The sequence below is a fragment of the Lutra lutra genome, chromosome 2 (assembly GCF_902655055.1).
Source record: "Lutra lutra chromosome 2, mLutLut1.2, whole genome shotgun sequence".
NCBI classification, from domain to species: domain Eukaryota; kingdom Metazoa; phylum Chordata; class Mammalia; order Carnivora; family Mustelidae; genus Lutra; species Lutra lutra.
In genome coordinates this window covers 143,919,343-143,932,181 of record NC_062279.1, presented here as the reverse complement: position 1 = coordinate 143,932,181, position 12,839 = coordinate 143,919,343, and the positions used below count along the sequence as shown (strand labels likewise).

The 12,839-nt window shown below is 50.5% G+C and overlaps 1 protein-coding gene across 5 annotated transcripts in view; it reads right to left on the bottom strand.

Annotated features, from left to right (window-relative positions):
- Positions 1–7,894, bottom strand: part of AFAP1 (actin filament associated protein 1) — a 135,056-nt gene extending 127,162 nt beyond the window's left edge. For 3 of the 5 annotated variants that reach the window (XM_047718777.1, XM_047718775.1, XM_047718779.1), the window contains exon 1: positions 7,624–7,893. The gene's annotated coding sequence lies outside the window, so the exon portion shown is untranslated. Of the gene's footprint in view, positions 1–7,623 lie in introns of all 5 variants that reach the window. The other 2 variants (XM_047718780.1, XM_047718781.1) reach the window with 2 other exon arrangements.
- Positions 7,895–12,839: the final 4,945 nt, after the last annotated feature.

The window sequence follows — 12,839 nt, the reverse complement described above, 5'->3', positions numbered from 1 at the left end:
CTATACTCAGACAAATGGTCAATTACATGCGAGAGTGAAATAGTTCAACATTATACAAGATCTCAAAAAATGTATATATCTTCGACAGCTATTAGTAGGTATGCTCCACCAAAGTAAGAGAGAAAACTAAAAAAAGGAGGAATCTTGCTTAAGCCAAGAGAGAGAAACTCTCAGGGTGATGGGGAAGATCTAGGAGGAGAGTTACAGCAGGCCTAGCAGGCAGGCACTGGAGAGGAAAGGCAGCAGGATGGGAAGTTCAGAAGAATTATTACCTGGTGGGTGTGGATGTACTGAGGGGAGACTGACACTTGTCGGGTGAGGGGTGAATAAACGACAGATACAAAGAACACTAGGCAAAACAAACTCTAGGAAAAAGAAAGGAAATGTAATCAAAATAGACCCAACATCTCAGCTGTGAATAACATCTCCACAGTTGTCCTAAGTGCTGCTAAACTCTCCAGCAAAACCTTTAACGTAATCACACACAGGACAGGGCAGAAAGAGGTGGTAGCGGGAGGAGACGATAGGATAAAGGACCCAGATCGGCTTCTAAATAGTAGGATGTTTCACAAACACCAAATCTGAAGGAAAGAGTGGAAACTTTAAAATGATGGCCTCTGAGGAGCAGGAATCAGGGTGGAGAAGGGCGGGGTAGGTGATTGCTGTGTTTTTGTTCTCAGTCTCACAGAACTTTTGACTCTTAAAAGTATGGGCCTGTAGAAGAACTTTGTTCAAAACGAGTATTAAATTTTTAAACAAAATCTGATACTTGAGCGGCAGGAATATCACACTGAGTGGTGTGTTAAGCCTTCCAGAACTCAACCCCGTCCGTTGAAAATGAATGGCAAAGCTGGAACTCCTCTCCCCCGCTAAACACACACACGGGCACGGACAAACAAAATGTTTGCCCAGGGTCTCAGGCAGTTCATAAATTCCTGGAGGCCAGCTGGAAAGTCTTAGAATTCTAGATTCTGCTTTCTTACAGGAAGTTTATTTCGAATCAGAGCTTGTCATTTGTTGTAAGGGGAAAAAAAATCCTTATGAAAAAGGATTAAAAACAGCCACATGATCAAATGAGGTCACGCTTGGTCTTAAATACTTGGTGATCATCACCAATTGTCTCCTTGACCAGCCAGTGTACCTCATTCCTGATTATCAATGAAAGTGAAAACTTTGTTTACTAGGCTTTGCCTCAGCCTTGAAACAGACTCTCTAAAACTCAGGAATGCGAATCCCCATTGGGTTGACTCAGCTGTTTCCATTCTAGAAACGGACGTGGAATCCTGCACTCTCTACCCCATAAGGACAGAGTCCTTCGTGTAAACTTTGAAAAGGCAAGACCCCCACCCCAAGGCTGGTTTTTCTAATGGAGGAATTCCTCTATTGACTTGGCAAAACTTCTCTGATCAGAGTCGACCACTTAAGTAGCCCAAAGCCCAAAAGTTACTATGCCTTTGACTGACTTATCTCTAGGGCTATGAATCACACCCACAGCTCAACAGCAAAGCAGAACCATCTTGTCACTTAATAGGGATCTTAATGGTCCTATCGATCGGCTTAAAATTTTGGTGCGTTCCTTAATTTATGTATCAATTAGGGTAACGATCACAACTTCATTGGCTGCTGTCATAAATGGATCAGCGAACTGTGGAAGGCAGAATGACAGTCCCCAAAGATGTCCCTAACTCTGGAACCCATGAGTATGTCACATTCACAGCAAAGGGACTTTGCCATCAGCCTTAGATGGGAAGGTTATCCTGGGTTATCTGGGTAGGCCACATCAGATCACACCAGCCCTTAAAAGTCAAGAACTTTCTCCAAGTAGAAGAGATGTGGCAGAAGGGGAGGTCAGAGAGCTTGGGGCAGGCTTTGGGGGTCCCTGCTGGTTCTGGGCCTGGTGGGTTGTGCGCAAGGACCAGAAAGAGGCCTCTAGGAGCCGTGGGCGGCGCGCCAGCTGACAGCCAGAAAGGAAACAGGGGCCTCAATCCAACGACTGCAGGAACTATATTCGGCTGATAATCTGCACGAGCTTGGAAGCAATTCTTCCCCAGATTCTCCAGGACAGAGCGCAGCCCTGCCCACACCTTGTTTTTTGCCGGGTGAGGCCAGAGTCAGACTTTTCACCTAGAGAACTGTAAGATAAGGAATCTACGTCATTCTAAAGCCACTCAGCGTGTGACACTTTGTTCCAGCAGTCACAGGCGCCCATACAGTGGGACAGGCGAAAACACCCTGCAGAGTGCCTGTCCCCCGGCTGACCTTCAGAAAGAGTAAAGTGACTTGCATCGACAGACAGTGACGGCCGTCCAGACATTAGAGATCTGTTCTGACAAATGCAGATTCGGGGAATTGAGAAGTGCCCAGAACCTTCTGCAAAGTTTAGATTTGGGGTAATTCCCTGCCTTTCAACTTAGAAACCTGCGGACACCTGTCTTGCCCAATAAACTCTAAGCAGCAGGGAAGGAAATGAATGTTGGATTGTGCATACCAATCCAGCCTCCACACTCTCCTCTGGACCTCTGGCCACACTCACTACACTGCACCATGCTGAGACCACGCCCAGGTCTCCTGCCCCTCCCCCCTGGACCGTGGAGACCCCTGCCCTTCATGCTCCAGTCACCGTGTCCCATATCGTATGTCCACACCTACCATGGGACTTGGGCGCATCACAGGTAACCCATGTTAAGGTTTGTTGAGCTGCATGATGGTATAATTTAATATCTGTGCATAAAAGGTGGATTCTTAGAGGAGAAGTGCTGTGTTTTATGAGCCGTTGTACCCCTCCACGCGAAGGCAGGCGCAGCTCAGAGACACTGAGCAGTCGACAGAGAGGAAGCAAAGGCAGGAGAGAGAGAAAGAGACCCTGGGAAGTACTGCCCATTCTCCAGAGTGGGCTGGCCAGAGTGGGGAAGGCTCGAGAAACCCTGGAGCTGATTGATGCCCGCTGCTCCCTCGAGCCGGGTAGCTCTGATGTGAGCTGGTGAGCGCTGGCTGACCTTGACCTCAGAATGCCTATTGCCTGCCCCCACACCTTGCTCAAATGCATTAAAGGAGCACACATGGGATCCCACAAGCCTAAAGAGATGGTAAAGGCTACATCCCACACGTGCTGTCGTCCCGCTCACAAAGGATTAACGGTGACTCCACATGACATGGCCGCACACTGGCCAATGAAAGGTGAAAAACAATCCTAAATGAAGCACCCACTAAGGACCAAACTTTAGAGATCTAAGAACAACCTGGGTTCATTCAATTGCACATGAGGCATTTTTTTTTTTTTTTTTGAAAATCCTGGGCAACGTACTATTTTACAACTTAACAAATTGCACCACGTCCCTGATTTCATTTCATCCCCAGAACAACCTCTTGAGCTACACAGAAGAGGCATAACTAACAGCTCACTCCTTTTTACCGCTGGGGGAGCTGAAGTTCAAGACGCAATTGGACTTCACGAATCCCTACCAGGAGTGGGGGTCTAGTTCACATCTCCTGCCCAAGAGAACCAAAGGGAGTGGTCGTCACTATGTCACTTGTCTTTATATCCTGCCAACAGGCAAAAAGATCTTGAGGTAGCCTGTGATAACAGGCATATACATGATGAGCACTTTAAAATTAAAAAGGGAGAAGAAAATCCATTTGGTGGGTGATATGGGGCTTGGGGTGGAAATTAGGCTAAAACACCAAAGACTGACTTTGAGACAAAAATAGAAAAAGAAAAAGGTGTTTTATAAAATATCATAATCCTAAAAAGAAGAAGAAGAAGAAGCAGCAGCAGCAGCAGCGGCAGCGCCATCAATCCTTGAAAGCAGGTGAATGAGGCTTCATGTTAGGGATCCTGGGTCAAAGAAAAAGAGAGGACAGCTTTGAAATGCAGAGTCCAAGCTCTGCCATCTCTAACCCCAGGCATTCTATTCCATGGGAGACCCCTTTTCATTGAAACCATATAAAGATCCAGCCAGCTATGAACAAAATGGTCATCTCCATACAGAAAAAGCATTAACTGGTTAAGTTTCGGTGGGAATATCAAAACATCTTAAGAAACCCACAAAGAAGATCCAGCTGAGTTTTTGAAGGCCTCTCCTAAAATAAAATTGTGAACAAAACAAATCACGTACAGCATGTAACAAAGCACTTTTTTTTTTTTTTTTTTAATTAGGAAAGGATGCGAACCAAAAAAAGGACAAAACTCCTACTGAGTTAAGTGAAAATCCTAATTCGGTGGTATTGCTACCAGACGGTTTATCCTATTTTTAATCCCTGCAATCACTCAAATAAGAATGGCAGAGAAAACTACCTATCCTTTCTACAGACAGACATGGGGCTTTCAGGAAACCAAGCCCGCCAAATTCCCATCTTACGAAACAGAGAAACTAGAGAGAGATTTATAGTTTAAAGGATTATTACTATATTCCTTAGAAGCGGAGTTTCCTTTTAGGCCGTTGAACATAGGACATAATTTTCTGCAAGCAACAATTTTCAACTATGCTTTAAACCATCATATAAAGTCACACACACCTACTCAAGGCACTCTCCAAATTCCACTTATTTCAGACTCCCCAAATAAAAAAACTCTGTGAGAGACTGGGACGTACAGAAGCCCACAGTTGGACGCCTTCATATGACACTCAAAAGTTCAACGAAATGCTCCAGACCAGAGTTCTGCACCCAATGACTTCATTAAGGAAAACATCAAACCAATTTGATACAATGCAGATGTTGCAAGAACAGCATAATTATAAAGAACAGGCAAGACAATCTCGAAATTTGCTTCAGTTTCCATCATATTCTACTGTCCTTACATTTGAGACAAAGTGTACACCCACGCACCTAAACTTCTGGAAGAAAAAGAAAAGAACTTCTACTTCTGGATCTGTATTTTCACAGATCTCCATTATGTCTACACTCCTGCTACGAGGGCTTTCCTCTGCTCTATTAGGTTAAAAGCTTGAAAGGTTTAGGACTAAGAAGATTCTTCCCCCATGTTAAGATTCTCAAAGGTGAAGGAAGTGAAACCCAGAACGGGTAGCTTTGCAGGAACCAACAGTACCTTGAATTCTGGAGACAGAATGAGACCAAATGAATGCTAATGAAGAACACTGTACTCGCTCGTGCAGGAAATACTAGGAAGTAACGACAAATATTATTCTAAAAACCATTCTGAGACTTGATGAATCACAGAATGGTGAAGAAATAAATCACATCAACTATCTGGAACCATGGTATAGGGAAAAACAAACAAACAACACCCTCCCATTTAAATATGCCTCTTCTCAGCTCTGGATACAAACTGTGCCCATCTTTATCACTCCACTACAGCTAACCACCCTGTCCTCAAAGACCATAGCTCTAGAGGGCAGGACATAAGATTTCAGGGAAGACTTCCAAGAGCAGGCGTCACCGAAACCGACAGGTAAGAATGGGTAAGACGACCTAGAAGGACAGCAGCTGTAGGTGGGGGAGAGGGAAGAGCTGAACACGGAGGAGGGTCTCCATGCTAAGTCTGGACTGTATAAAAGCAACAACTCCATTATTTCATTTTTGTCTGGCACTCCTGTTACTCATACACCATCTTGTTCACAACAATTGTGAACAAAACAAACCACGACATTTGGATACAATGATTGTGAACAAAACAAACCACCATATTTGGATATTAGAACTACTGCTGCCTATGCCTCAGTCTTCTATCTTGGACCAGAACAAAACATCCTAAAAGGAAGAGGCCGCCTTGTTCAACTTTGAGATCCCCAAGGAAGAGAATCATCCCTGAGACACTGTAGGTGTTTCCCCTTTATTTAAGTGGCTGAAAGATAAAGAGCCTGCAAGGCAGTATCAAGTCTTGACATCGGGCTGAAATCTGAGTTTCGCCATCCTCAACCTCACTCTCCTTATCCCTCTGTCAACTTGACCTCTAACTGTAACTGCCTTGGCCTCATTCCGTGGGTGTGGATTCTCCTCCTTCAAATGCATTTTCCAGCCCGCCAAATTCTTGCCAGAGTTTCCTCCAGTCTCCAGGCACTGAACCCTGCAAAGTTAAATCTGGCTTTAAAGATTTTTTTTTTTCTTCCCAATCCTAACGGAAGAAATCAAGAAGCGCAGGGCAGAGGGGCTGGGCTCCATCCAATCAGAGCCGGCTCTCACAGTGCAGCAGGAAATGGGGCGGCCTGACGCGTGGTCCCCCTGGCCGGTGACAGCCCTGCCATTCCCCTGGCCTGGGGCGGGGCCGCGGAGAGGGGTGGGTTCCCGGAGAAGGGCAGCCCTGAGATGCGGCTCTCCTTTCCCCTCATTTGGCAAAAAACCAAACCAAAACAAAAAAACAATAAAAGAGAGAGTCAGCTGTCCTAACCAGGCCAACTGCGCCCCCATGCACAACCCGCTACACCCTGCCAGGCTCCACTACATGCACAAGGACCCCCCTCACCATACAGACCACCGCCCGCAAGCCCGCACAGGCGCAGGGTGGGGGGCGGCGGGCAGTGGTGGTGGATCACACCCCTACAAGCCCGGAGAAGGGGAACAGGGCCAGACTTTCCCAACTCGCAGGGTGGCCAGGACACCAGGAGCGCCGTCCCATGGACGGCCACGGTTGGCAACGCATTCATTTAACCAATCATGGGGCTGGGGAGCAAGAGAAAGAGCCTCTCACTCTCAGGGTGGCCAGGACCCCCACAATCAGAGCCCATGCAGTCATCCTCAATGAGACACCCAGGCACACCCTGGGGGTAAGGAAGACGAAAACAGTCTCTCCCACTCGCATGCGGTCTGGGATTCCCCACGCGCAAGGGCCCACGCAGAGTTACCTTCACAGACACACTGAACCAGCCACACCATCGGGGAGCGGGGACCGAAACAGTGCCCCCCAACTCTGAGTGATCAGAAGCACCGCGCGCGCATTCACGCGCGGGTCCACAGAGGGTCGCAGCGGGCGCGCAGCCCCCTCGGTGCGCCCCACCAAGCGGAGACAATGCCCGGGCCCCCGGATGCGCGACGACCCGGCCAGTCCTGGTCCCCATCCTACTAGCGCTCAGGGCGGCGGCCGCCTCCTCCGGCAGCGACCCGGCGATGGTCCCGCTTGGACATGCCACACCCGCCCCTGGGACCCCCACCGCCCCCGGGTCCCTGCCGCCTGGGACCTCCACCGACCCAGGACCCTCGTCCAGCCCCAGGAGCTCTGCCGCCTGGGACTCCGTCCGGCCGCTGGACCTCCACTTAGCCCTGAAACCCCGGCCGGGTCCGCGGACCCCCACCCAAACGGGAACCTCGCCCAACTCGGGATCCCCGCCGGGCCCGGGACTCCTGCCACCTGGGACTTCCTCCAGGCCCAGCCCGGCCGCTCTGCCCCGGGACCCCCACCCAGCTCCTGGACCCGGTCCGGTCCCGGGACTCCTCTCCAGCTCCTGGACCCCCACCGGCCCTGGCCCCTCCCCCGGCCGCGGAACCCTGCCCGTCGCGGACCCCGTTCAGACCCCGGACCCGACAGGTGCTGGCCCCTCTCCCGCCCCGGACCCCGTCCGGCCCCGAGACCCGCGTCCAGTCCCTGGACCCACACCAGCCTTGGCCCTTCGCCCTACCCCGGACCCCTGCCGGTCCCGGACTCGGTCCGGTCCGGCCCCGCCGCCTCACCTCAGGCCACCGCCTCGGCGGCACTCGCTCGGGGCCGAACGAAACAGAGCCGAGCACCTGGAGGAGCCGCGGCCGCCGCAACAATGGAGCCCTGGGGCGGGGCCGCCTCCGCCGCCGCCTCAGCCCGACTCCGGCTCGGGATCGGACTCGGGCTCCGGCTCCGTGCAGAGCAGCAGCCGGCGCCAGGCTGCGGCCGGGCTGGAGCACCGCGCAAGCGCACACGTCCACCCCCCCACCCCCGCGCCCCTTCGCTCCGCCCTCGGCGGTGCCCCAAACTCGGGGCCCGCCCCCAGACCAATGGGGAGGGAGCCGCGCGCAGGGGGCGGGGCCGGGGAAACAAAGGAGGGGGCGGGGCCACGCCGGGGCGGGGCTGAGGGGCTGCGGGCTGCGGGACTGCAGGCTGTGGGGCTGTGGGGCTGCGAGGCTAAGGGACTGCCGGGCGGCACAGCCCCTGGTCGAATTCACTTCCCCACCGGCTGCGGGGCTGCACAGCCCGTGGCCGAATTCACGTCCCCACCGGGGAGGGCCGAGCGTATTGTCCACTCGGAATCGGCTCAGCAGGCAGTGCTCACACCAAACCCCAAACTCAGGTGTGTAGGGTTGGCCTGGATTACAGAAAGGGAAACTGAGGCCCAAGGAGCCAGATCACCTGCCGCCCCAAGTCACATAGCCCCCCTGTTCACTCATTCTTTTATTCATTCGGCAAACATTTTAGCAGCACAGAGGATATGCGTTAGGAGTGGCATAGAGGCAAAAATCCGCAGAACCAGAGATTTCTGGGGGTCACTTTAACGCATGATAAAAGAGCCAGGCGCCAAGCTCTTGTCCTTTCCTACCTCAAAGTCTCTGTGGTTTTGCTATTTTGCACCTGAAAGGCCCTCCTTTCCCCTCCTGTCACCCGCATGTATTCAAGTGTGGATCATCTCGAAAACCTCTGTCCTCATTGTATTTTATCTTTCAGCATTGTCGGAGACAATGCTGGTTTCTGGGTTTCTGTCTACGTGACACATCCCTTGCTCTGCCCAACCCCTGCATTTTGGAGCGTTAGGGTAAGGACGGCTGGGCGCCCGTCCTATCTGCCATGAACTCTCTTAACCAGGAAATCCCATGCTCTTCCAGGCTACATACTGTGGAGATCGCTAGGTCTCTATCTCTAGCCCTGCTTGCTCTCTCCCAGATCCCCTGCTGGATGCCCACCAGGCACCCCTAGCTTCTCATGGCCAATACAAGTGCTTTATTGAACACTTCCAACCGGCTTCTCTGCATTCTTCCTGTTCTCAGTAAGGGGCCTCCATCCACACAGTTGCTCAGGCTAAAATCTGAACTCCATCCTCGGGTGCTTTATGTCCCTTGCTCCCCCATGCAATCCCTCTCTGCATTCCCACCTCCCTCACAGCACTGGCTGGAGTTCCTGTCTGAGTGGTCCCCCCCACACCCCACCCCACTCCCGCCAACCACCCTCAGTGAAGTGTGACCTCTCCAGGACAAGGCAGGACTCTGACTCATTTTTGTGCATAGAACGGAACCTGGTGCCCTTAAGGTACTCGGGGGGATCAGGTCCCATCTCCCTGCACATGCAGACACACACACACACACACACACATGCACACACCAATGAAAGCCTGACCTCCGAACTGATTTGCCAAAGTCCTCCATGAATGTAAGAAACTTCCCTCCTCCTCTCCAGCCAGGACCCTGCTGTGGTTGGGGGATGTCTTCAGAGAATAGGAAGATAGTATCCCAGGGAGCAAAGTAGTTACTACAAAGGAGGGTCACTCCAGGCCGCAGACCTTTGCACACACTGCCCTCTGCCTGACACACTTTCTCCCTGTACCAGCCAGCTCCCACTGACCCTTCCACCCTCTCCCTAAATGTCACTTTTCCCAGGAAGGCTTTGTAACCACCCCTATACCAGGCACAACTGTTACAGACCCACCGTCAAAAAGCTAGGCCTCCTATCATGCAGGCCCACAGGTGTAAATTCAGGCATCAACCTGAATGATCCTGGGAGTGGATTCTTCCCGAACAAGGGAGCATGAAACCCGGCCAACAGGTTGAACAAAGCCCAAGCAGAGGACCCAGCTAGCACGTAACCCAGAACCAGAATTAAGACATGTGTGCACTGTTTTAAGCTCTTACATTTTGCGTTATTTCTCCTGAAACAATAAAGAACTAATACCGGGTCCCCTCCCCCAGACACACATTCACAGCTCCCTGTACGTCCCTCTGGCATTCATCGCAACCACTCTCTTGCCACCCACGCTGAAAGCCCTGGGAGAATAGGAACAGGACATGTCTTCCTCACCCTGTGCTCCAAATGCCCAGCACAGTTCTGGTCCAGGGCTGTTGGCTGGAGATAGACCAATCAGTCAACTTGTTGGCTGGCCCTACTGTCCTTTCTAGGCCCTTCTCCCTGGCTATATTCCACTCTACAGACCTGAATAGTATCTTGTCTTCCTGGCCTCCCTCACAGCCTTTTGTGGCCATGTGACATCGTCCTGGCAAGGGAAACACAGTGGAAGTTGGCTGAGAGGTTTCTAACAGTGGTGCCCCCTGTGCCAATTTGGACCGGACCCTGAGAGCTGATTGTTCCTTGTGTAAGAGTTTGGCAGTCAGTTCTTAAACACAGTCATTACTCAAAAATCAAATGATATAAACTTACAATTAAAAGTTATATTAAAAACAAAAATAAATATTCGAAATTAATTGCTAGTTATTTTGCAGTGGCTTACGATCATCTATGCTACAGAGAATTTTATATCCTCTGTAACTGTATGAGAGAAGTGCCATACGATGTGTTTCTCGCATCTCTTCCCATAGCCTCAGCCAAGCAGCGTCCTGTTGGTAGCTTGAAATTCAATGCGGTAAGAGAATAAGCACAGGAATTGGTAATGATTCTAGATCAGGATGTTCTTCCTTGCTCTTATTCCCCAGAGAGCCAGTAATGGAAGATTTACCAGCATACCCTTAATTTCCAGGGGAGGTTTTCCTCTTTGGGAAAAGGTATCAGCATAGCTGATGCTGCCTTTTCTCTGCAGTAGAGATCATTACCTTTGGATGCACATGTGATATCTGGATCCACAGCAGCCACTTTACAACCAGAAGCAAAGTCAGAGTCAGAAATTCTGACCCTTGCCCCCTTGAGCCACCGAATCAAGACAAGGGATTTCCTACCTCCAGATTCTCTGTGAGGTAGGAAAAAACAAAACCCCTTGTTTGTGTAAGCCAGTGTTAGTCCATTTTTCTGTTACTTACAGAATTCCTCATGGTCACATTGAGGTATTCAATGAATGTCTGTCACACAGAGAAACACAGCCTGACTCTCTTTCCTCTCTGGTGGCCATCCTGTTTGGGCCCCATGTTCACTGACAAAGCCAACAGCCAGTGCACCCGTCCAGGCAGACTTCAAAGCTCTGACTAGTAAAATTGTTTTTTCCCATATGAAAATGGATGTTGGGACCTCTTGGTACCTCAGAAAATGAGCCCAGTACCTGTATGCCACCCCCCCCCAGTCCTTCTGATGGAAAGAGAACATTTATCCAATAGGAAATTTATCCTATAGGAACATTTATCCAATAGGAAAATAAATAGGAAATTTATTTTGAAATCCAATAGGAAAATAAATCAGCATTCATTGACCCAAAAGGTGGAAAAACACTCTTTGTGGAAACTCCTGATGGGGTCTGATACCGTGAAGGGCTCCTTGATGAGGTCTGTGACCTGAGACCTCTTCCCAAACTCTTCCAATGACATGTCTCTGGAGGATAAACATAATTCCCACCTGTTATACCCCAAGTAAGCTGCGTTGCCATGACACTTTGGATTCAGTCTTCCTAGATTCTGGGGCCGAGAGGGAGCAAAGACCACCCATGGCAGCTGGGCCCAGCGGCTCACTGTGTCAACCCCACACAGGGTCACTTACATGGCTGCTGACTTTGCTCAGAGGAAGGATGGTGGAAGCCACAAGTGTTTGTACCCAATACCACAACTGCTGAAAACAATGGTTTTTTTTTATAAGATTTTATTTATTTATTTGACAGACAGAGACCACAAGTAGGCAGAGAGGCAGGCAGAGAGAGAGGAAGGGAAGCAGGCTCCCCGCTGAGCAGAGAGCCCGATGCGGGACTCGATCCCAGGACCCCGAGACCATGACCTGAGCCGAAGGCAGCGGCCCAACCCACTGAGCCACCCAGGCGCCCTGAAAACAATGGTTTAAAAAAAAATCTTAAAAGTAGCCATAGAGGGGCGCCCGGGTGGCTCAGTTAGATTGCGTCTGCCTTCGGTTCAGGTCATGACCCTGTGTCCTTGATTGAGCCCTGTGTCAGGCTCCCTGCTCAGCAGGGAGTCTGCTTCTCTCTCTCTCTCTCCCGTTCTTTCTCTCTCTCTCACTTGCTCACTCTCTCAAATAAATAAAATCTTTTTTTTTAAAGATTGTATTTATTTATTTGACAGACAGAGATCACAAGTAGGCCGAGAGGCAGGCAGAGAGAGAGAGAGAAGGAAGCAGACTCCCTGCTGAGCAAAGAGCCCGATGTGGGGCTCAATCCCAGGACTCTGGGATCATGACCAGAGCTGAAGGCAGAGGCTTTAACCCACTGAGCCACCCAGGCGCCCCTCAAATAAAAAAAATCTTTAAAAAAAATTTAAACAATGATTTAAAAAAAAAGCAGCCGTATAAACAAATGTCATAGTCTGACGAATAACAGTAAGAATTAGAGATGACTTCTTACCAGAAATAAGTGAAATCAAAAGAGAATGAAACAGTCTTATAATATTGAAAGAGAAAGGAAAAAAAAAAAAACCCTGTTAATTCATCTCCTCCAAACCTACCAGCCGGGCCCCCGCCCACCTTGCACCCACCGTCGGCCTCCTCTGCCCCACGCAGCTCGGTCCCATTGGACCGCATCTCACCTCACACCCTGCTCTGTTATGGACACTGCCTCAGCTCGACCACACACACCCTCCTGACTCCCCTCCCTGTCCTGCCGCCCTCCGAGATTGCCTCTGTCCTCTGTTCATCCTCTGCCGGATGCGGGAAGGCCAAGTGCTCAAGAAGCCAGTGTTCCCCTAGGGCTACTCTGCTGGTCCAGCACCTTCCCCTGCACTGTCCCTAGGGGCAGCTCATATTCTGGTGAAACCAGAAACATCCTAGCCGGGGCACCATCCACTGGGAAGCCCATGGGCACCTCATTAGTGACAAGCAGCAGCTCGAACCC